This window comes from Coturnix japonica, chromosome 12 (genome assembly GCF_054131305.1).
Source record: "Coturnix japonica strain WE chromosome 12, WE-NBRP24, whole genome shotgun sequence".
NCBI classification, from domain to species: domain Eukaryota; kingdom Metazoa; phylum Chordata; class Aves; order Galliformes; family Phasianidae; genus Coturnix; species Coturnix japonica.
The window spans coordinates 21,584,563-21,608,798 of NC_140674.1; positions in this window are offsets into that span (position 1 = coordinate 21,584,563).

Genomic DNA, 24,236 nt, shown 5'->3' on the forward strand with positions numbered 1-24,236 from the left:
TTCCCTCCACGTAAATTAATTGTGCAATTTAATAAACTAACAGGTGGTTCCACTTCAGACGGAGCAGATGTGAGCCCAAACGAGCGGAGCCTCCTCTCGTCTTCCACTCATCCCCCAGCTATCCCTTCCTTTATATCCTCTTTCCCTCTTCAATTTTTTCCTCTTCTTCTCCATCTGATTTACGAGCAGTTACAAAATGAAATGTTTTGTCTGGCCTGTATGAATACTGATGGTGGAAAAACGTTGATTTTAGCTGAATTCATGGTTTCAGTGACCTTCCTGAAGTCTCTGCTCCCTGCAGGCACCAGTGATGCTGTATGGAGCCGTGCTTCTCTCACGTCCGTATCTATTTCATGGGCATTCACATTTTCAGAAGGCAGCCCCATTTGTTAAGCTTGTGTCCCGTACACACATTTGTCTTTGATTATCTTCTAAAGAGAAGATAAGTGCTTATACAAACCTACGAAGAAATTAAACGCACAAAACAAATGAGCCCGGTGTGTTTGTGTTCTTTAATTTCCAGGGATAATGCCCGGGGGGAAACACTTGCTCAACCACAGATGGGTTGGGAGCCCCAGCAGGACTGGGGCTGCCCTCATAAGGGGAAAACTCTCCCTCCTAATTCCCACGTGGAGAAAAAATGATAGTACTGCTAATGGCTGGGGCACTGCAACACACAGGAGGGAATGAGGAGGTAGCTGGGGAAAGACTGGAAAACACAAGTGGGAAATATTTTGATAAGAAGCGTTGTGGGCTTTTACAAATAACCAAAAATGTCTGGAGTCCATTTATCACTAAATTGAACCCAGATGATCTCAGGCTGCTTGCAGGGGCTGGAATCTGCTTCCAAAAGGTCCCGCAGATAGTCATTTTAGTGCATCCATGGCTTCACAGCTCATGGACACAAGCATCCCCATTGGAGCTGATCCCACACCCATGGGACCCATCAATGCACGTCCCTCCCCACAGCAAGGAGCAGGCTCTCAGACCCTGTGGACACAACGCTGAGAACTACACAAGCAAGCAGACTGAACCCACCAGATCTCAGAAGGCATCTTGGAACCTAGCTCACATCACCAGCAAGATCATAGAACCACCAGGTCCCACCTGTATGTAGCTTCATGGGTGACTCCCACAGACCCACCCACAGCCATCCCAAATCCCCTATGGAGCCTCTTGGTTGGGTCTGGGGCATTAAAGTACAAAGGGACCCTGCTGCATCTCACTGCTTCACCCTGCAAGTCCCATCCCTAGAAGGGCAGGTCGTGGACAGCACTTGGATGCACATAGCTTGGTCTTAGCCAGCCCCATCTATTGGGGCAGTCTGTACAAAGCATGTTAGCAGATCCAGTTCCTGGAGCATCGCAGCCATGCATGCTGATGGCTGTCTACATGGGATACGTAACTCCCATGGAGCAGGAGTAATCCTCCAAGTCCTGCTGGCTGCTTGTTGGATGCCAGCACGGTTTTCCCAGCTGCCAATGAGATGTGAAAGAATTAACCAGAGTTGGACTGTTATTGTTTGTGTCAGACTCTGTTAACCGCTTTAAAACTATATGTAATGCTGCAGTTTCCTATGTAAAAACTCTCTAATGGGCAATACTCAGGAATCAAAGTCTTATGTAGTGGTTAATCTTCTGCACGGACAACGCCAAGTTTAAATCCAGTCCAAATGCCACTTCTCAGTCACAGCTTTAGAGGATTATAAATGATTATAATGGTATTTGTCTGCTTGCCTGATACATAAGTTCACGTCAATGTTATCTCGGAAATTGACATTTGGTTTCATCTCTGAGGTGAGAGAATAAACTGTTGACTACCAGCTTCAGAGAGGAAAATGGATTAGCCATAATGTAATTAGGGCTCCATTCACAAATGATTATTTTCGTCCTCTGCACACAAGGCGTTGATAACACACACATCCAGCAACAGCACGTTGGGAAGCACGCCTCTGGGATCTGCTCTCCGTGCTGCATCAGGCAATGCTCACATGTGCTGTTCCCGTTGGAGGTACCCAAAATAGTTCCCCGAGTGCACAGCTCTGGCTTTGGGATTTGCTCTGTCTTAAGGAAGGAACTTCAGCTCAGATCCAACACCAGCAACCAGAGGTCAGCTTCTTCCTGCATGCCCCAAATGGCAGCAACCAGTGCTTCATAATATTATCTGCCATTGTGCCTTTTCAGCTCTTTGACATACATGAAAGAGCAGGAGCAGCCCCTGAGGATGAAGGAGCCGTGGGAAGCAGTGATAATTGAACAAAAAACAAATTAAGCTGTATACACTGCTACTAATAGAAATGCTTTGTGAATGGCATGAAAGGTTCTGCACTGTTTTTTTCCCTCTTTGGCTTTATGAACTCAATTCCACTTAAAGTTATGTGATAAATAGTGGTAAACTGAACTTTGTTATGTATCAACGAAAGCAGTTAGGTACAACTGCTACTGCAGTTTAGGGATGCTCGCCTGTGAGGAGGGGTTTCTCAACACCCGAATTCAGGGCTGGTGCCTGCGCTGCTGCTCTGCTATTCCACATCTCTTGGTAACAAAGAAACATCAGGGAGAGCCCAGCGGAACACAGAGTGGGGATTATTGCAGGAAGACAACGCCAGCACAGAGGCATGAATGTCACTCCGGCACAGCTCCGCACAAAGCCCTCTCCTTGGCAGCTCCCTAAGAGAAGGGTGAGCCCCAGAAGCCTTCAAGTTGTCATTTCCAAGATCTTGGCAGTCCTGCTCCCACATCCCAAGCACAGGGGCAGAACTGTGGTCATGTCCCCATGGCACTGCTGGGTTCGGTGAGTCTCCACCTCAGACAGTACAGCAGGAACACTTCTGCATACGCTGTGCCCACAGGTGGAGGATGCTCAGTGCTCAAAGCCACTGCAGCTTCAGATTGATGCCTCCCACAGGGAAGACCTGGCAGAAAAAAACTCCCACATCCATTTGAAAAGCTTTTCCTCTTCTTACTGGATACCTCTTAACTGTAGCATAATATCAAACAGACAAATTAAAGATTACATTTGAGATAAAATACAGAGCCAGAGGTAGATCTAAGCTCAGGATCTAGCTCCAAAACTACTTACAGTTGGAGGCTGCACAGTGATTTACTACTCTGCATGATGCTATCCTGCAGGTAGCAGCACAGTGAGGAGGACATAACCTAGCCAAGGACCACAGAAAGAATAACTTCCCCTACAAACATGATACCTCAAGAGGAGCCACAGAAAGCTAAACCATGTAGCTACACATTATCTGCAGAAAAAGGCTTATTTAACCCCAAGATGGCCCCAGCTACAGGTGCTGCTTGTGGACACCAATCTCTGTTAGAGCCTGGCAGCAGTTGGTGGTGACTGTGCTCACCTGGGGGAGGTGGGATGGGGTCCCTGCCGAGCAACTCTGGGGTCTGTGCCCTTCACCAGCACTGGACCTTCGTGTGAGCGTGCCAGATCTCAACCTATAATGGGGTTTTAACTACAATATCCTGTTAAAATGACATACCCACACATCAGGTAAAATGTTCAGACCTCTGCCAAAGATCTCTCTGAAGGCCCTTCACTAATACCACCCTACACCTCTAGAGGTAACTGTAAGAATACTTGAAGTGCAGGAACGTTGTGCACTGAGGTCCCCCCTGCTCACTGCGTGTTGGTGGGGTGTGCTCATAGATGGGGTATGCTGACCCCACTGCTGCCACCCGAGGAGAAGGGCTGGCCAGGTTATTTTGGCCCCTGCCAGGGCTGGGCTGCAAAGCCCCCAGCAAGGCTGGTGAGGGGGTCTGGTGATGCCCTCATTAAGAGAAAAGTGGTGCAATGCCCAGCACTGTTCTCTTCGTGCTCCATGGCACAGCCCCACTGCTCTATGTGGGCTTCTCTCGGCGCTGCTAATGCAAACATTTAATTTTGATGATTTATAGCACGGCTATAAAAAAACCCTCTGGATTACACTTTGGAGTCAAGGTCTCAGCTCGAGAGCACATTTTTATAGAGTCAGCATCTCTGTTTTTAAAAGTTATATTTCAATATTAAATATGGCATTTTTTCAGTGAGTCAGTAAAATCCCTTTAGACCAGATAATAAACCCATTTCTTCCGGGCTGGCTATTGTTTCTATGATGGGTCATATCCTGCAGCCTCCAACACTGCCCTATTTCAGCCTCTTGGATTGGGATTTTTGCATAAATCCCTCCCAGGAGCGTGTCCAAGTGGCTCCGCAGTGCCAGCACAGACACACTGACCAACTCGTACAGTCCTCCCCTGCTCACATAGGCACTGCTTAAAGTCCTAAGAAAGCACTGAGGCCTGTGGCAGTGTTAGTGTTATCATACCAGTTCTTGGGATGCAAGGAGACCAGTCTCTGAGTTTACTTTGAAACACGAGTCATGGAGAGAGGCTGAGCTCATAACAAACACTTAAATATTTCAGTTACTTAAATTAAGAAATTGAATTATACTTCTACATACAAATCATATTATATCTCTCCATGTATACCATATATTCCTGTCCCTGCCTCACCCTCATAAAATCACTGAATTGTTAAGGCTGGAAAAGACCTCTGAGATCCCCAAGCCCAACCCCAGCCCACTCCTGCTATGCCCACTCACTGTGACCCTCAGTGCCACATCTCCATGGTTTTGAACACCTCCAGAGATGGTGACTCCACCACCCTGGTGCCCTGGGCATCACATCCCCATTGTGTGCCCACACCTGGTGCACATACCATCTCCTACACTATGGATCCGTGTCTCATCCCCATCCCATCACTGCCAGATCTCCCCAGTATCAGGGCCCATACATGAGGGATGGCTGGAATGGGGATGTGCTGCAGGAGGAGCTAATGGCATCAGGTCCACTGAATGCAGTGTGGTGTCACGGCTTGGATGATGCTGATAATAAAGTGCTGCATAGTAGAGGACAACTTGGGCGTTCAGAGGAAGATGCGTGCTTCATGTTTTTAGAGCTCACAGAATTATCCTGTAATCGTATTTATTTTCTAATATGAGTTTTTGTGGAAAGTGTATCATAAGATAAATAGAAATTAACTGATTATAAGGATTGTCATTCCTTAAGCACATGTTTATCAGTCCATTACGCATTCTGCTCTAATGTCTTGACACAAGAGTGTCAAATTGAACATTAGCCAGATTATGATAATACCCAGCACTTTTTGTAGCTCTCCTATCTGATTTGAAAAGCTTTCGTCTTCACAAATGCACTTGAAGTTGGTTCTTTATGGGCTTTGATTGCATTCATTGCAGGGTTAATAAGCCTTCTCTGAACCATTTAACAAAATCTCTGCAGTATCCAGCCCTTGAATAGACTCAGAATACCAAAGAGTGGTTTAATTAATTTGTCTAATTAATTGAGGCAAATTGAAGTTATTTCTCTTCTGCACATCGCTCCGTGTTACCGGCGCCGATGTCAGTGCATTACAGGCACAAGCTGGGCTCCCATTGCAGGGTTATCTCACTGCTCTTTTAGCGGCACGTGAAACCCGATGTCTGCAGCCGTGTGGGGCCGCCCGCCCATGCGATGCTATAATTACTTTTGCCACTTTGCTTTCATGGAGTCATTCGTTACGAGGCTGTTCTTATCTTGTCATACCTCCGTGTCATTAGCAATGTTTAAATGCATTAGTGACCAAAGGCAGGTTTAGCGGCGGCGATTAGCGCAGCGCGGCTGCCAGCAGGCTGAGTGATGTTTGAAATATTGGAATTGGTCTCTTAATTTCTATCAAAACTGATGGGCGAGGCGTTGGTGTGTGGAACCAACGCTGCTCTCGGGCATTGCGTCCCACCCAGCCAACCGAGCTGAGCAGAACTCTGCTGTGTTATCACAGCGTTCTCAATTTGCCTCCACCAGCCCAGCCCCATGGTGTGCTCCCATGGCAGAAGGGCACCAGTGGTTGTGCAGAGCAAGATCCAGTAATGTCCTTGCAAAATCAATGCTTGCTGATTCACCTGGGGCCAGGAAGACCCAAGTTACACCCATACATGTGATCTGTCAGCTCCCAGCACTGTGTGAAGCCCTGCCCTGTGCTCCATCCCACACAGGATCCAGCCCTTGGCCACTGCAACACATACAGCACTGGTCTTCCAACAGCAGTTAACTCTATGATGTATCTCCATCCACAAACCCTGAATTCAGCTCTGTATCAAAAAGCACTCTACATCCTCCCAAAGGTCAGAATACCTGACTGTGCTGCAGATGCGATTAATTGCTGGCCAGGATGACACCATGAGCCATTCATGCATATGACCATTTCGTTAGGGACCAATACTATACCAAAAGTACACAAAGTATTTCCCATAAAGACAGCCTTTGAAAGCAGGAGGCTGCTGAGCTCTGGCAACACAGCTGTTGTGTACTCTTTTCCTGGAAAATGGCAGCAGATTTCCCTTTGCCATGGAAGCAAACAGCGTTAGGGGAGGACAAGGGGGTTTTAGTGGATGCAGATCTTCTGCTCTGGCATTTGCCAAATGAACTGAGCATTTTCAAAGGGGCTTTGAGTGACTGTGCCTTGTGGTGTTAGTGTATGAGAAATTACTGGCACAGCTTCTGCACTCTGCTGGACTTAAAAGCTGGATTCGTGGAGAAATATGTCCTTTGATTCCTTTAAGTTTTTTTTTGCCCTTGCTATCACCGCATGAACTCTCTTGCTTGCCACCTCACTGGATAGCACAGAGATTAAGCTCTGACTTTTCTTTTTTGCTTTGTTTCTTTACTACATTTAAAGCTGCTCTGTTATTTCCCTTTGGAGCGGTCCCTGTGCTCCCAGACATTGCTCAGCCTGGGAGCCATGGGGGAGGAGGAGGTGCGAAGAGCTGCGCTCTGCAGGCACTGGGAGGAGCAATGCCATTGCTGCCCCACGAACAATGAGCCGAGGGAGGGGTAATTAGTTCCGAAAGTGGGCACTTAGTGCTGTGGGCGTGCTGGTGATCTTGGAGGTCTCCTCCAACGTTAAAAATACTCTGTCTCAGTGGGCATGGTGAGGATGGGCTGGCAGTTGGAGCTGATGGCTGCAGAAATCTTTGCCAACATAATGATTCTGTGATTCCAAGAATCCATTCTATTATTTTTCTGAATGAAAGCACTGCCCTGCGGGAGCCCCGCAAACACGAGCATGGGGCAAAGTTGGGGGGCAGAGCTGCAAGAATGGGGCCATGTATGCAGGGGACTGCATCACACAGCCACAGCCTGAGCAGGATTTTCCTCCCTCAAAGTCAGATTGAAATCCCCAAAGTAGAAACTGAACACTCCTTTCTGGCTTCTGCTGCAAATTAAGTCAAATGTTTGGACAATTAGTACAGTCATCGTGTCAAGGGAACAGCCTCAAGGTACGGCAGGCACACAGTGCGCCGCGTGAATATTTGATATATCAGAAAAATCTTTACAGTCGGGATGTTTTACACTAAGCCACATTGATTTCCTGTCAATTTTTTATATCAGCGTGTGTAATCCTGGTTCAGCAAAAAAATACAATAAATGAGAGAAGTGATATATCCAAACGGCACAGAGCAGACATTTTGCAGTACCTCTGTTTGCAGCCCAGTAACAAATAAATCAAAATGAAAACAAAAGCCAGCACATAAATCCCATGTATGGCCCACACCCTCACCGGGCTGAGATGGGGAGCACACAGTTGGCAGCCCGCGGTTGACACTGCTTATCTGAGAATTTTCTTTTCTCCTTTCATTAAATTTCACAAACATATTACAGCGTTCCATCTGTCAGCCCTAATACCAAAGGAGCGCATTAGCCTACATATTACCTGGTTCCTGTCTCCTGAAAACTTTGATAAGAGCAGGCAGGAATAGCTCCAAAAAGCCGTATAATCGTTGGTGCGATGAGAGCTGTGTTGTTGGGAGCCAGATCTGAGACCAGAGAGCAGCTCCTTGAGCTGCAGGAGACCAATGGGCATCATCTCACAGTCTGCCGGATTTGTGCAGATGGAGCACTGAGGTTTGTGTAGGTGTCAGAGGTATTGGATGAGCACTGGGTTTCATTAGTGGCTGTGATCAATACACCAGGTTTAGCTGAGCCCTGTGGAAGGGTGATGTTTGGTCAGTGATAGCACAAGGGGGAATGAGGGGAGGTTTAGCTTAGATATTAGGAGGAGTTTTTCACTCAGAGGGTGGCGATGCACTGGAACAGGTTGCCCAAGGAGGCTGTGGATGCCCCATCCCTGCAGGCATTCAAGGCCAGGCTGGATGTGGCTCTGGGCAGCCTGGGCTGCTGGTTGGTGACCCTGCACACAGCAGGGGGTTGGAACTGAATGAGCACTGTGGGCCTTTGCAACACAGGCCATTCTGTGATTCTACAATTCAACAATTCTATGATTCTATGTGTTACAGAGCAATTAGCACCATGGTGTTTGGCTCCCATTGACCAGGGGCTCTTCCTCCACTCCCTCCCCATCCATAGTCCCTGCTTTGCCTGTGCTTGGACAACCACACAACGCCCACCTGATGAGCAAGAATTCCCCTTTATTGATATTCTCAGTACAACAGAATTTTGAGGTCTACACCTCTCTATGTAATTTATCCCAGAGCAATATACTTTGGCCCAACTAGTTTAAAGATGCCGTTTTCAGAGTTTCACGTGTTATCTTGACATATTTGGAAGCTGCAGGTGCATCCCTCCACACCACACTTCCTACAATATTCCTCAGATGCTCACGGGGGTTCCCTCTTACCATTGATTTTTTAGTTAATTTGAAGGAGCAAGATAAACAGCCGATCCACTAAATTCAGTGTAAGTGTGCATACTTTTAAATGAGGTTAAAGCAATTTTAAGCAGAGATATTTCTTCAGTCTGGCTGCAGAAGAAAAGAAAATCAATCCTAACTTAATTGGAGGCTGCAAACCAAATTCCACGTTCACAGTTCCCGATGAAGAGCAGAGGAGGCTTTATTTACCAAAAGAGTTTGCAGAGGAAAACTGATGTGCCTGCTGCACATCAAAGAATTTTAATTTTCCTTGCTTTCCTGAGCAGTCTGTGCTTCCCACCAGCCCCCAGCCTCCAAGGGCATGATGGCAGGCTGAATTTCTCCCCTCTTTGGGAAAACCAAGCATCTTCTGTCCCGGTTCCAAATATAGGAGGTTTCTCTCAGCTCTGTGCGTGCCTCAAGGATGGAGGATTCATCCTGCATGTATCCTAGTGTTGAGCCTGGTACCGACGAGTGGTGCAACTCATGATGTCCATCACTGCTTTGTGCAATGGAGCTCACAATGTGTGTGCAAAAGCCAACTGGACAGAAAAGAGAAAAAAAAAACAAAAACAAAAACTGAAAGAATAATAATAAAAAAAGTAATGTTAGTGCTGCAAATTCCACTTCCAACTTTTCCTGCTGTACCAGAATTTAATGAGCCTCCCATCTAGTCTCAGTGCCTCCGGACCCGATGAGCCCCAGGGCAGCACGGCAGTGTGAGCTCTGAGCAGAGGGATGACTTCACCTTTTTTCACACTCTTTCTGTGCTATCTCCAAGTGGGAAGCAGCACAGAAAGACCCTCAGTGATCTGCCAGGCTCCAATTATGTCCAATTAATCGCAGCTACTGTTGTGCAAAGCTGAGCAATGAAGCAGGAGATGCAGATGCTATTATTTCCCACAAACAACCTCTGGAGATGACTTTGCTTTTTCAGCACATCATGTCTGCATCTGTGGAGACTGGGAGGAAAGGGAAAGCTGTTATGTCATGGCATCAGCTGGACACCAGCAAGGAACCCCCAGGGCTGGCCATGGTGATAGGATAGAGGTGGGGCTGAAAGAGTCACCTAAAGCTGGAGCTCAGAGGGGTGAATGTCAACAACATCAAATTCAGCTCTAAACCCAAACAACCCTTCTTCCTGCTGTCATTAATTATTCACCGCTGTGTTCTCTAAATGGGAATTGGAAGGAGCAGGAGGATGCTGAAGCTGGGGAACCAACTGCAACCACTGTTTGCCCTCCCCAGCTCCAAAGCTCACAGCTATGGTGGCATCAGTGCAGACACTATGCTTTTCTGAGGCATATGCAGCACCCATGGGCACCCTACGGTGGTCACAGGGCTGCCCTGGGCTCAGCACTGCCCGAATCCCTACGCCTCAGGGTCCTCTGGGTCAGAGCATGCTGGGTTTGGGGTTGAGTTGGGTTCAGGTTTGGTTTTGGGATTTGGTTTGTGTTTGATCTTGTTTTGGGTTTGCACTGGATTTGGATTTGGGCTTGCATTGGCCTTGGGTTTTGGTTTGGTTCGGTGTTGATCTGGGTTAGGATTTGGGTTTGGGCTCAGGTTTGGGTTTGGGTTGAGATTGGATTTGGGCTGCATTTGGGTTTGGGTTTGGGCTGGGTTTGGGCTTAGGCTTGGGTTTGTGTTAACACTTGGTTTGAGTTTGGTTTGGTTTGGGTTTGGTTTTGGGTTGGGCTGGATTTGGATTTGTGTTTGGGATGGACAGGATTCAGGTCTGGGGCTGGGTTCAGATTCACATTCAAGTTGAGAATGGATTCATTTCCAGGTAAGGTCTGGAGCTGGTTTTGGGTTTGGATTCAAGTTTGGCTTGGGACTGTCTGCATTATTGTTTGCTTTCCTGTTCACTTCGGGATCCAGGTTTGGGTCCAGGCTCAGTTCAGGTCTGGGGCAATCCCTGACCCTGTGCAGGAGGGTCCAAGGAGTTGGTGACGCACGTCAATGGGCTGAAAGTCCAGACCCTATTGGGACGAAAGGTGTTTGCCATCAAAGCAAAGCTTTCCCAGGGTGCTTCTGAAGCTGCGCCTGTAGGAAGATGAGTTTTCTAAATGACTTTTCTAACTTCTTTTTTGGCTCACGTTGGTCATTGGTTCATTTCCAGGTACTGGCAAGAATGTAAATATGGAATGAATCAACTTTTTCCACATTTTCTTTAGCAGCCCTTTTATGAAGAACAGATTTTCCACAGAGGAAATTAAAAAGTACATAAAACTGAGAAACCGTGGTGTTGTTGAGAACAGCATCAGCTTTCAATGTCACTTTATAACTGGCAGCACATACTGTATTCGAATGGCATTAATATAAAGTACAAAGTTTGTTTCAATTAGCTTCGTTTTTCTTTCAGAAGAGGAATTATCATAAATCCCTGAAATAACATTTGTCCAAAGGAGATGTGTACCATTACTTTAGAAATCTTTTATGTCTGTTTTTAAATTACACTTCCTTGTAAAAATCACTCTACATTGATTTAATACGCACACTTGATTTGTGTATATCGCTTAAATTAAAAAAAGACTCAACACAGCTCCGATTTCCTGTACAAGGCTGTCAAATAGCTTTTTCTGCAGTAAATTCAGTGAGATGGACCTTGCCGTTCTGTTCTGCACACGGGCCTGTTAGTGAGGGAGAAAGGACTTCATAAGCATTTGGTTCTTTTCTGGTCGGGATTCTTCTGAACATTTTCTAAACTAATCCTTCTTGTAGCATCTGTAAACATCTGAAAATGCAGCATTGGGCACAGGGCTGTTGGTGGGTTGGGCTTGGGTACATCAGAGGGCTTTTCCAGTCATCGTGATTCTGTTCTATGATTTGAGTAGGGGAGATCAAACTCCTCTCCCTCACCCACTTATAAAGCCACAAATGGTGCAAACTGGGGTCAGGCAGAAGCTCAGCTCACATTCCCAACTCCATTCTTCCTCCTCTCGCTGGTTCTCTCCCCAACTTGTTATTGCAGCTGTGGATCTCACTTCCACGTTTTAAAAATAAACCTGTTCCTGTAGCTTGCACACAATTAGTGCTAGATGCGTGTGGTTTATTTTCAATATCTGGATCCTCATAAGGCATCAAAAACACTTAGGATGCTGGCTATCACCGCACTTTATGACTCTGTCACTTACGGACTCAAAGCAACAAATATTTGATGTGACAGTAACATTAAAACACGGCTCAGCCACTGAAGAAGCATGTCCCACAATTTGCAATGCACGGTGCGACGATGAGCCGTCCATATTAACGATTCTGCATCTTGTCTCATGCAGGGAGCCTTTGTTGTTGAGGCATGGAGATCCAAGGCGTGTGTCAGGCTGGCAAGGAAAGGACAAATATTTTTAGATGCCGATGTAAATAAGCCGCCAGGATGAGCCCGGCTTCCAGCAACGTCAGTCAGGAGATGAGATGCCTTTGTAGGTGTGCAGAGGTCTCACATTAATTAAAGTGTGGGGAGCATCCCTGTGCGGGTGTGCTGGACACCCCAGCTTTCTTATTGCCCATTTGCTTTGCTGATGATCCTGGAAAACAGGGACAGGCAGAATAAGCACCAAATCCAATGGAGAGCCAGCCTGGTGCCCGTGGCCATCACCACAGCAGAGGGTGTGGGGTATGTGTATGTATGTCTATTCATAGGTATAGGTAAAAATTTGCATGTGTATGTACTTAGACATCTATTCACTGCTCTCCTGTGTACCCAGTGTGGGTGCAGGCTGCTCCCAGCCCCACGTTCCAGCACTGAAACAGAGGAAGGATGCTTAAGGCTCAGAGCTGTGTTGCAGTGACTCTGCCTTTTCCCCTCCTGCTCAAGCCCACGAAGTGAGCAAATTTATATTTTCACTTTTTAAAGTCTGCCTCATACACAGAAATCTATTGTGGATTAAGGGTAACGCAGGCTGAAAATCAAGCCCACCATGTCCAATCGAACCTTGCCCCCCCATCCCATGGTTCCTGCTGCATCCTCAGCTTGGTCTGCCCACTGCTGCTCTGCCAGCACAGGGGGAAGCACTGCATGATGTGCTAGATCGCATCCCCCACTTTGGGGATTTTCTATTTTCCCCACTTAGTTCAAAGAAATTGCACGTTTTCATCCTGCCTGTTCTCACTGCTGTTGCTTTCGAGGGCTGAGATTTCATGGCCACAGTTTCGTTCTTGGTTAATTCTGAATTATTCCTGCTCTTTTATTTGGATAAAGTCTCCTTCAGTCGGTATCCCAGGTCCTGTGGGGATTTTAGGTCTTGAGAAATGGTGAAGGGGAAAAAAGATTCCTATCAGGAAAGCTTGAAAATGCAACATGATATCATGTCTGAGCCAATGAGCCCACTTGTATTGCGGTGTCACACATGTGCCAGTGCCAGTGAAATGCTCATTCAGTTTTGCATCAGTTTTGCATGGAGAGAAGCAGCTTTGCCTTTGCCAGCAGAAGGTGGGAGAGCAGGGAGGTGTTCAGGCAGTGGAGACTCAATCAGCTGACCAAATAAAAGCACACACAGCAGAGCAGTGCTGGCCATGCTGGACCTGCTCCAAAGTCGGCTCAGCTCCCCTCTGCTGATGAGATACAGCATCTGTGTGCACATAATGACTGCTAGCATGTGCACATCTATATTTACATCTACATCTATGCCTACATCTACATCTTCATCTGCATCTACATGTATATCTGCACCTGCATCTACATCTACATCTATCTGTCTGCCTATCTATGCAATCTATCTGTCTGTCTGTCTGCAACACTGCAATATCACTGCACCCAAAAAGGGCAGAAGTGGCCCTGTCGGAAGATAGGAGAAGAAATCCACCTTGCACTCTTAATCTTGTGATTTTTTATCGATGTTGCAATAGCAATAATCTCTCTCAACCAAACCACAAATGGGTGCCATGGGACAGCACCTTGGTGACCTGGGTGCTCAGCAGTCCCCCACCCTGTGTCCCCTTTGTCCCCTGTGCCTGAGGTGCTGAGCTGCCCACAAGAAAAGACAGAGGGACGTGTGCCAGGAATTATAAAGGACAGAGATCAGTGCAGCACAGAGCAGATCGGCAGCATGCGATAACCTGGTTAACAGATCATGGTTAAAGCACACAGAGTGACTCTGGGCAATATGGTGCCCAGAAAATGGAAAGCAGTCAAATAAAATATGATCTGGGAGAAACAGTTCTAAGTTTTGTTCCCTCTTTCTTTGCAGTGCATCAGGGCAAACACCTCTCTCCACTGCTGCCTTTAGAAGGTCCTCACATTAGAACACCCCGTGCACTTTTGGATGCTATTGCAGGTGCGAGTGCTGGAGATCCTGTGCCACATTTCACTTGGGTCCCTCAGTGCTCCCCTGGCTGCAGAGGTCCCACTGCCTCCCCTTGCCTCTCCATCACTGTGCACCACACACCGCCCACAGCCACAGCTCCAACTTCCATGGAGTCCTGAGTGTTTTATAATGCTGATATCCACCACGATGTGCCGCAAACAACGGCAGAGGCTGTGCCAGCAGTGCCGCGCGGCGGCGGTGGAGGCGGCCCCGTGCTAATGTATGCCTGTCCCTTAAATTCTGTGAGCAGTTGTAAGACAGCCAGATCCCACCCATGGGAGCATGTGCCCTCATGAAGCACAATTACAATGAGAATATCTCATTATCTCATTGGCTTTAGCTTACTCTTCTGTTACCATGGTTTCAAATACACAGAGGAGCCTGAAACTAAGAGCGCTGCTAACAAAGAACATCTCCTTGTACAATGACATCAGATCGTGTCGGACAGAGCAGACTTAATTAAATAGCCCCGATGTGGGCCAAAATACCAAAGTTGAGGATACTTGTAAAATCATCACGGCGTGGGGTTTGCATGGCTGCAGGGCTCTGTGGCCACAGCAATCAGAGAAGGATCATGCTGGTGAGGGAGAGGCCAACACCAGTGGCAGAGCCATCCTCTCCCACCACCCCATCCCTCTGCCCCCCAACCCTGCACTGCCCATGGGATGCTGCCCACGGCCGGGTGCCGCGCTCCCATCCCTGGCTCCAGGTTCTGAGCGGCAGCATTAAAAATTCCACAAATCATTTATTTACCCTGGAGTATATCCGGTGACATAATGTGACAATAATGACATCCCCAGTGGTGTTAATTGATTTTGTCTTGGTAGAGAGGGTAATTTGGCGTCCACAGCAGCTTCTAGATCACGGACTTACTGATTGTCTGCCTAGGTATTATTACTGTTAATGAAGAGAAAACACGCTTTCCTCTTTAAAAGACAGTATGCTAATTATGACAGACAATAGGGAGTCAGAGGTCATTTATTATTTTCAAACAGAGAGGTAATGCTAAACGACTGGCATGGAAGTGCAAAATGACTGTAAATTAATAAGTGCGATTCCTGGCTCATAAAATCCAATGTCACCATTAAATGAAAAGAGAGCGTTCATGAAACATTCTAACCGTCTTAGCACTTGAAGGTGTGAATAATTAACAGCCAGAAGTTAACATCCACCACATTGTAAAAGGTCTGATTAAAAGCAGTGTTTGTCAGCCACCAAACTATCATAGCTCATTGGGTCAGCATCTCCTAATTAATGGTTTCTTATTAGAGGGATAAAACATGCTTTCTCAGGACAATTATTTTTAAAAAGCAAGAACTGCTCCGGACAAAGTGTGAGGAATAGTTAGGAATTGTGTAATGACAATATGGGAAATACCACCAGGGCAGAACCCAACCTGCAAACAGCTGCCAGCAGTGCCATGGCCAACTCGTACCTTGTCTGTCCCCATCTTTGGGTGGATATGCAGCAAATCTTCTATTGCACTGCAACATGGGGAGCCCAAGGAGGCTGTGGATGCCCCATCCCTGCAGGCATTCAAGGCCAGGCTGGATGTGGCTCTGGGCAGCCTGGGCTGCTGGTTGGTGACCGTGCACACAGCAGGGGGTTGGAACTGGATGAGCACTGTGGGCCTTTGCAACCCAGGCCATTCTGTGATTCTAAGATTCATTGCAAGGCAGGGATGGGGACACCCATCTGGAAGGTACTGAGGGGAGATGACAGCAGTCATCCTCTTCTTCTGCTCTGTGCAAGCTGCCATCACAAACACATGCGCTTCTGGAGGCTTCTGGAAAGTGTGAGACTGAGTAACACTGGGTTGGAGAAGGAGGAGAGTTGAGGCAACATGGATTTAATCAGTGACTGCATAGGCATGGATTTGTCTCTTTTGCAATACGCATGCGATTTCAATTGGTATTAATAAAGTATTAGCTGAATTCAGTGGAAGGGAGCTGACCTTTATGGCTCTTTGTTGGAAAACTTTGAAAAATTCATTACAGGCCATCATTGGAGGTGTCACTCCAACTGCCATCTTGTTCTGCTTCTACTGCTCTCCCTTGCCTTTACGCGTGCAAAGCCACACAGCTCCAGTGCCAAAAAACCAGCTGCCCCACACCACCAGACTCATTTTCAGCTATCCTAGGCTGAAAACCAGGAGCTCCTTGTTTTTTATTTGCATTTCAGGCACGGTTTTTACAATTTTACAACTTTTTCAACGCAGTAAAATATGTTTTTGTTGCTGTTGTTTTACCTCAGCAGCTGAATTTGCACATGAATTTGGCTCCAAGAACTGGGACTTGTTGCAGTCACTTCACCTGCAACAAAATTCGAATGAACATAAAGAACTGGCATCACTTAAAACTCAGGATCACTGATGAGGTGAACACTTCTGTCCCTTGTGCTGCTACACTCATACAAATGATTTACTTCCAAAAACAAGTTTGTTAATGGCCTCAAGATAAGGGTTCACTGCTTGAGGACAGTGGTTATGACACTCTACAGTATATCCTTGGTACGTGAATAGCCCTCCCTGCTTTACAGGGTTCTTGTAAGCCTATAAAACCTAACTCAGAAAGAGAGATTTAGGCTGGTGCCGGCAGTTCTGCTTCCCCTGTGAGGGGGAGACATGGCTGAGGTTGTAAAGGTGCTGCAGGGGCAGCCAAAAAGAGGCTCTGTTATGGGCATGAATTATGGAGAAAGCTGGAGACACCCCAGTCTGGTTAAACTAACAAAAGGGAGAGTAAAAGGGTAATCTCTGAGAGATACAGTGTCCTGAAAGGGAAGGAATTAATGTGGATGAGCTGTCGAAGACAGTTAATAATTTAACAGCTGTAGGTAATGGGCGGACAGCACTTTCTAAGATAGATCAGATAGATATGGGCATTCTAGGAGCAGCCAGGGGCTGGGGGGAGTTTGGCTCTTTTGTTGGCATTGCTTTGCTTCCTCATGCTGGAGGAGGTGCAAGTTGGTGGTAGAAAGGGGAATACCATCAGTAGATGTCAATAGATCCCAATAGATGTCAATATATGGCCAATAAAGGTCAGTAGTTGCCAGTGGAGGTCAATGGATGCCAGTGGAGATCAATAGATGCCAGTAGAGTTCAGTGGGTGTCAACAGAAGTCAATAAATGTCAATAGATGTCAATAGTTGCCAATAGATATCAATAGGTGTCAGTAGATGTCAGTAGATGCCAATAGGTGTCAATAGGTGTCCATAGAGGTCCCACTGGATGTAACATCCATGAGGTTGTGCTGTTCTCTGGCTCCCTAGGATGGTACCAGGGCATCAGTCATAGAGAGAAGAACTGCAGCAGCTGCAGCCCCACCCCCACAGGGAAGAGTGAGGGGCTGGTGGTGGCCATGGTGCCATCAAGCAGCAGCTGAGAGCTCTGCTGGCAGCCCGGTCCCTAAGGCTTGGAGCTTTTGTTTTTAATTTACTTCTTAAACAACACTTTCTAAGTGTTGACCTCTATTAAAAGCAATCCCTGGCTCTCATTTGCATTTAAAGAAGAGAAGTTCAAGCTCTCAAAACTTCAAATTCTGCAGGAAACGAGGGCTGATGAACCAATATTTACACTAGATTCTGTTTGGTGCCTAAATGGCATTTTAGCTGTTGTTATAATGAGCGGGCACTGCGCATGCTGCCTGGCTGGTTTGGACTCGCTCTAATGATATGGGGGTGTGGTTATGCTTTAATGACATGCTTTAATAATTTATCAATAGAGTTTGTAAGTGCTAATTTGCACTTTTAGGTGCATATTCTCCTTTTGAAGCCGTCACACAACCCCCCATTAATGTTAATGGGAATTGTGCTCACATTAAAAGGAGATTACACCCCTTAGGTGTTTAACATCTGACTTACCTAGGTCTTAAATTGCATTGCTGAATGTCACTTCTTTCATTTCCTGGGCTGGCTTTTTGCTGCGCTGCCACCACACGCATGCAGAGGCAAAGAACATGCATGGGAGACAAAAGTGGGGCACAGAGAGGCACAGCCCAGCCTCATCCCAAGGCTTCAGGCCAAATTCAGTGTGGGATACCCACAGACAACACCCAAGGCCAGCATTCTTGGGTTGATGTCTCTTTAACAGACAGTACGTTTGTTAGGGCTCACATTTGTCTCCTCACTCAGAATATCACATGAGTACAATTGAAATCCCATTTACTTTGCTAAGGTTAATCAGGTTAAATTACACGTTTACAGATCAATTTTCAACCCCTGTCTCTTTATTAAGCCCACACTTACTCATATCTGGGGTTTTGGAAGACATAGAATGGGAAATGGAGCTGTTTGGGAACAAGAGATGCGTCTGACTTCTGGGAGTCTGCCCATGGGGAAGAGATGGGAGAGCTCCTGGAATGCCCTATCCCCAGAAATAAGTGGTCAGAACCTGCTCCGGGCACAGCATCAACTCAAGGCCACATCCTTTAGGACTCATTAAACACATTAACATTTTGGTGATGGGTTCATGTGGGCAAAGATGAGAACCAGAAACATGCGCAGTTTCCCTGGGAGTGTTCTGATTGTGAGAAAGTGTCTTAGAAACAGCAGAGGTTCCCCAGCGCTGCATTGCAGAGATCGTGGGTTAAAACCCATTGGTGGTGCATTTGGTTCTTGGCTAGGAGCAGCCAAAGGAGAGGAGAGCACTGCAAGTCTTCCAGATGGAGAAAGGAGGTGGGAAGTCTGACTGCCTTATTTTGGACCTGGGAAAAATGAGGACTGTAGGACTGCAGTAAGTCTCAGGAGCTGGAAATAGGGTGGTTCACCCTGAGACACTCACCACAGATACCATAAGGATCTGATGTGTCTTCTTTGGCCAAGTAATGTTTAAGGGGGATTTGGTGAGAAGGCAGTGAGATGGGTGGGGTGGCTCAGGCACTTGGATGCTGGGTGCAGGTGCTGTGGGTGCTGACCCTGTGTCATGGTAGCTGGCTGTGGAGCAGATCTTGTGCTGGGGTGGGATGATTTTACAGAGCTCAGGTGTTTGGTATTCATCTGCATAACTTTCTGTGCTCGTCTGTGCACCGGCTGAAAAATATAATGAATGCCTTACATGTTAATCATGAGAGAGACAGAGCAGTTGGAGTGTGATAGGCGATGAATTATGCATTTGCCCCCACCTGGGAGTTAATATTTACCATATCTTGCTGAAATCCATTACGAAGAACAAACATTGTATTTATACGACATGCTGCAATGCTGTTCGCTGTGCGAAGCAGCAGGATGGGCGCTGCGGGGCTGTGCTGGGCTCTGGAGCAATGCAGTGTGATTGTCCTGGAGTGGGGCTGAGCTGCTCACAGCCTCCAGGACAACAGTCCCTGCACACACCTGGGGACAATCAGGGGAACACACTGTGCTTGGTGGGCTGCTCGTCCCTGCCCAGAGCACAGCATCCTGCACTGGGATGTTCCCCCAGTGTTCCCAGTGCCCCAGCACACCTCTACTGAGCCACTGCTGAGTTGCATTCCTTTCCATTTGTATTGTATAAAAATCCTACAATGGATGCAAATGTGCTGGAAGTTGGTGCAGCAAATCCTTCAGGACTCCCTGTATTGGGGGTCATCTCCCAGGTGACAGCAATATGGTGAGAGGTGTTGGCCTCGTGCAGCATGAGGGATGGTTCAGGTTGGATATTAGGAAATATTTCTTCTCCAACAGAGCAGTGGCAGAGATGTCCAGGGAGTGCTGGGTTTCCATCCTGGGAGATGCTCCAGGACCATGGGGATGTGGCACTGAGGGATGTGGGCAGTGAGCATGGTGAGGTGGGCTGGGATGGGCTGGGGATCTCAGAGGTCTTTTCCAACCACAATGATTCCGTGATTCTATGTGCAAAAGCACCACTCCCCTTATTGCACACTTCCATTGCTCTGTGGGGCCATAGAGCTTGCCTGAATCCTGAAAACATTTACACAAAAAGCAGGAAAGAATGGGCAACAAATAGCTTTAAAGCAGCCAGCAGCACCTCAGACCATTGGAAGTCATCAATGGGAGCTGAAATCTCACGGGTACCTCCATGGGACATGCTAAGTTGCTTTGCTGAGTGGCATTCAGCGACACGGCACGGCCGGTGCACGTGGGTTTAATTCGCTCCCGATTGATCCCATAATTACAAAATTTGTTTAAAGCTGTTATATTATCTCCTTATTTGACACAATATGGCACAATTTTGTTATAGTATTGAAAACCAAATAAGACAACCGCAGTTGGTAGCATTTCAAAGGAAGATTCCCTTTAAGATGAAATCAATCCCTTTTCAAGTTTATTCCCTTGCTTTACGGCTGGGGCTCTAGGGGTGCATTTTGCTGAAATACGTCTTTTTGATTTCGCAGAAGTTCTGTAGATTAATATGCAGCTGTCATTGCAAGGCAAATCCAGACCCGCTTTCATGTGCCTCCCCTCTCCCCAGCCTGCAGGGCTCGTCTCTGCCGGGGCCCAACACAGCCCTCCCAACCCCCCCATCCCCTCACCCATCTCCGGACCCTCTCCACCCACCCTCACAGCAGCACAAAGCGGGGCTCCATGTACACCCAGCAGCACAAGGGGAGATTTGCTCTTTTCTACCTTCCTTGTGGCACCCTTTGAAAAGTTGTTTGGCTTGCAGATCATGTCGGATAAACTTTCCAAGGGGATATTTTCCAGTAAATAGGCGCCGAGGGCTGTAAGCAAAGTTTCCATCTCAGTATAAATCTTTGAGCACCGATTCCTGCTGTGTTGTCCCTCAGGTGGGGTCACCTGCACATGGCTGGAGACAGTGGCTGCTCCCATGCAACGCATTCCCATATGCACACTGATGGGAGGTCACCTCCTGCACAGCTCTGTTGTGGTGAATTAGTGGGGCACGGCTTGTGGCACCCAGGTACCCTGAGATGCTGAGTGGTCACCCCAGGGACTGCTGTCTGTACCAAAACAGTGCTTCTGTGTCTGGGGATGTGGGGGCTGTGCAGCCTGGAGCAGAGGAGGTGCCAAGGAGAGCTGAGAGCTGCTTTCCAGTACCTGAAGGGGGCTGTTAGAAGGAAGGGGACAGGCTCTGCAGCAGGGTCTGTTGGCACAGGTTGCCCAGAGAGGTGGTGCTGTCCCATCCCTGCACAGACACCCATGGTCAGGGAATGGGCTTTGAGCACCCAATGGAGCTGTGAGTGTGCCTGTGCATTGCAGCAAATGGGAACAGATGGCCCTTAGGTGTCCCTTCCAACTCAAACCCTCCTATGATTCTATAGTTCAAATTATTTATGATAGCCCTGTATATGATTTCAAGGCCAGATCCCAACCCGATGAGCTCTGTGCCATTGCTTCCACCACAGTGGCAAAGCCATTAAACCACATTAGTAAAAAAAAAAACAAAACAAAACAAACAAAAAAAAACCAAAAAAACAAACACCAAGAATCCCTTTCTAGTGCTTCATAGAGATGACTTTTTAAATATATATATAAACTTATGATGTGAACGCATGCACCTATGGGCAGAAGCTGTGCAGGGCAGAGGGATAGGTGCAGGGCAGCGGCCTCAGGAGGAGGAGGAATGCATGAGGGGATGGGGGCAATCATCCCTGCGTGGGTTTCCATGTGATGTGTCACCAAGGCTAATAAATGTGACTATTTTGAAGATCTTTGCATACGTTATTTTCTTGTCTGAACTGGAGGGCTGCAAATCCAGCGTTCCTATTGTTCCAAAGCATGAGAAATGCTGCTGGGGAATGCTGCATTAATAGCCGAAGTGCTGTATACAGTTGCTTTACGAAGGCTGCTTTGTGCTGTCTGAATATCTCCGTTGATCCCTCCACTTTACCACACAATTTATATTAGAGCTGCTTCTCAGAAGCATTCTCCACAGCTGGAGACATACAATGCATCAGAATATTTGAATACAGAGAACACAGGAGCTGGAGTTCTGTGTGCTGAACTGCTCATCTCTCCCAAAATTTGGCTCTTTTTTTCCCCCTTTGTACTCTGCTTGAATTCCCCTTTTCCATAATTCTTTCATATTTCCACTTTCCTTCAGGGCAACTGCAAAGAGCTGGGCTGGGCTTCTATTGCGTGTCGGGAGCCCAAGCTTGGTGTGGTTGGGATTTGCTGTTTCTGCAACAAACAGCCATAGCACGAGAGACAAATGGGCTGAGATTTTTGGCATGGAATGCTATCAACAAAATATCTTGGCTCATGGCCCCAGAGCAACCATACCCCTACAGTTACAGCCCACAGAGCAGGGCAAGTGCCACCTACCTCCATCCTCCACCTATGTGGTGATGGTGGCAGCTTGGGCACATGGTTGATGTACATATCTGGGGTTGGGTACAGGTGTATGGGATTGTGTGTCTGGGAGGACAGCCATGTTCCTACTGCCTTGTAGGTGTACACTTGCTACACTGCCATTACTGCCTATCAGGGAGATGTATTACAGAGCATGGGAAAGTCTCGGTGTTCCAGCAAAGGACATTGTTTGCCCATCTTTCTTTAGAAAGACCGTGCATTGTAATCACTGCATGCAGTACGCCACGTAAAACGATCCCCATTCATTTTGTACAATAGATACTGTGCTGTTTAATTAATTTAGACTGAAGAGGAACGATCAGCATTCACTAACAACATTTCCTTCGGGACTGTAAATGAAAAACCTTTTTTCTGTGTAGCCCCCAGAGTGGGAAGCAGTGCTGCAGATAAGGTTTGGGTTGGAGGGAAATGTGCTCCTGCTCCCTGTATACCCCCCAGCTCCGTAATGAACTTATGAATGGACCTAAAGCAATGGTGGCAATGACACCTGCGGCCCTGTGCACACCTGGAACCAGCAGGAGAGCACCCTCAGCCTGCCCAGCACCACTGCCTTCCTCATCTCATTATTGCTTTGGTGGTGTCAAACAAAGTATTATAGGAAAGTCGTGTGTTTGGAGATGTTTATGGTGCATGGAGCAACAGCGCAGCGACCGCCCGGAGCCGAAACGCCGTGTTTTAGCATTCCTGTCCCTGCAGAATCCATTTTTATATTATGGAAATTTCTGCAGACCTTAGGCCATGAGTATTGAACGGCCCTCACCTCTCACAGCTTCTCATTGACCTACAGTACAATACAGGCTTTTTTTGAACATAAAAGCATCATTGACATCCCTTCTATTACTCCAAGAGCTTGTTTACCCATGCGACAGAGCGGACTTTCAAACTTGTGGCTAATTAGGAGCACGCTGCTGAGGACATGCCCCCGGCTCCTATTGCCCAACACAGGTTATATCCCACCTGACCACCATCTCAGCCCCAGGGCTGCCCCCCACTCCCTGCCCCACATCCCCCATCCCTTCCCAGCCATACGCCCAGCAGGCAGAAATCCTGCAGTCACCGCGCCTCGAAACTCACCCTTGTTTTATCCCTTCAAATTTATAGCCCTGCACAGTTATTGCAAGGACTATTTTCAGCATGCATTAGAAAGACTATTTTAATCACGGCTAGCAGAGCTTCTCCCCCCAAACAATCTCTCTTCTTGGGAGAGCTAATGCGCACTGGGGACACGGGTTAGCCTCCAGCTGCTCCTTGGTGAATTAGCTGCGGAAAAGTCTCTCCCTGCAGCCTTCAGCAGTCGGAGTATTTAAATATAACCACACGGCTTTCATTTGATATAATAAAAGATTCTCATCTGTATTACCGGGTTCGATATAAGCGGTTTGCCTCTCAGATGTATTATAGTTCATTTCATATCTAGTGATACAGTAATAGCTCAAATTGCGCATTGAGGTCAAGGACAGACATTGATCTCTTTAAGCAAACGCTGCTATTAATTAGAGGTGGGCTTGCACTGCAGAACCCAGCCCGTGTGGGTCCCTGCAAACCCCAGAGCTCTGTGCCTATGGCTCGCTATGGGGTTTGGCTCAGATTTGGCTTTGCTAACCCCAAGGACAACTCCAAGGACAACATTTCTGCCCCAGCACCTTCACTGCGGTACCCATCACTCCTCCTTCCACATCCTTTTCTCCTTGCCTTTTTAAAGTTCTCCCCTGATAGGTTCATTCTGAGCAAGGAAGGTTTTGCAAAGTTTCACGAGCCACATCCCATGCCTATAAATATTTTATTGTCCAGGCAATACAGCCAAAGCACCTGCTTGTTTCCTGCCCAAGATTTCCAAAGCAACACCACCACTCCCTTTCATCCTTGCCCTGAGCACACACACCCATTTACTTCCCAGCTTTTAGCAAATAGCCTTAATGGAAGCTACTGAACCAGAAATCAGGGAGTTTATACAAGTGCTGCTAAGCT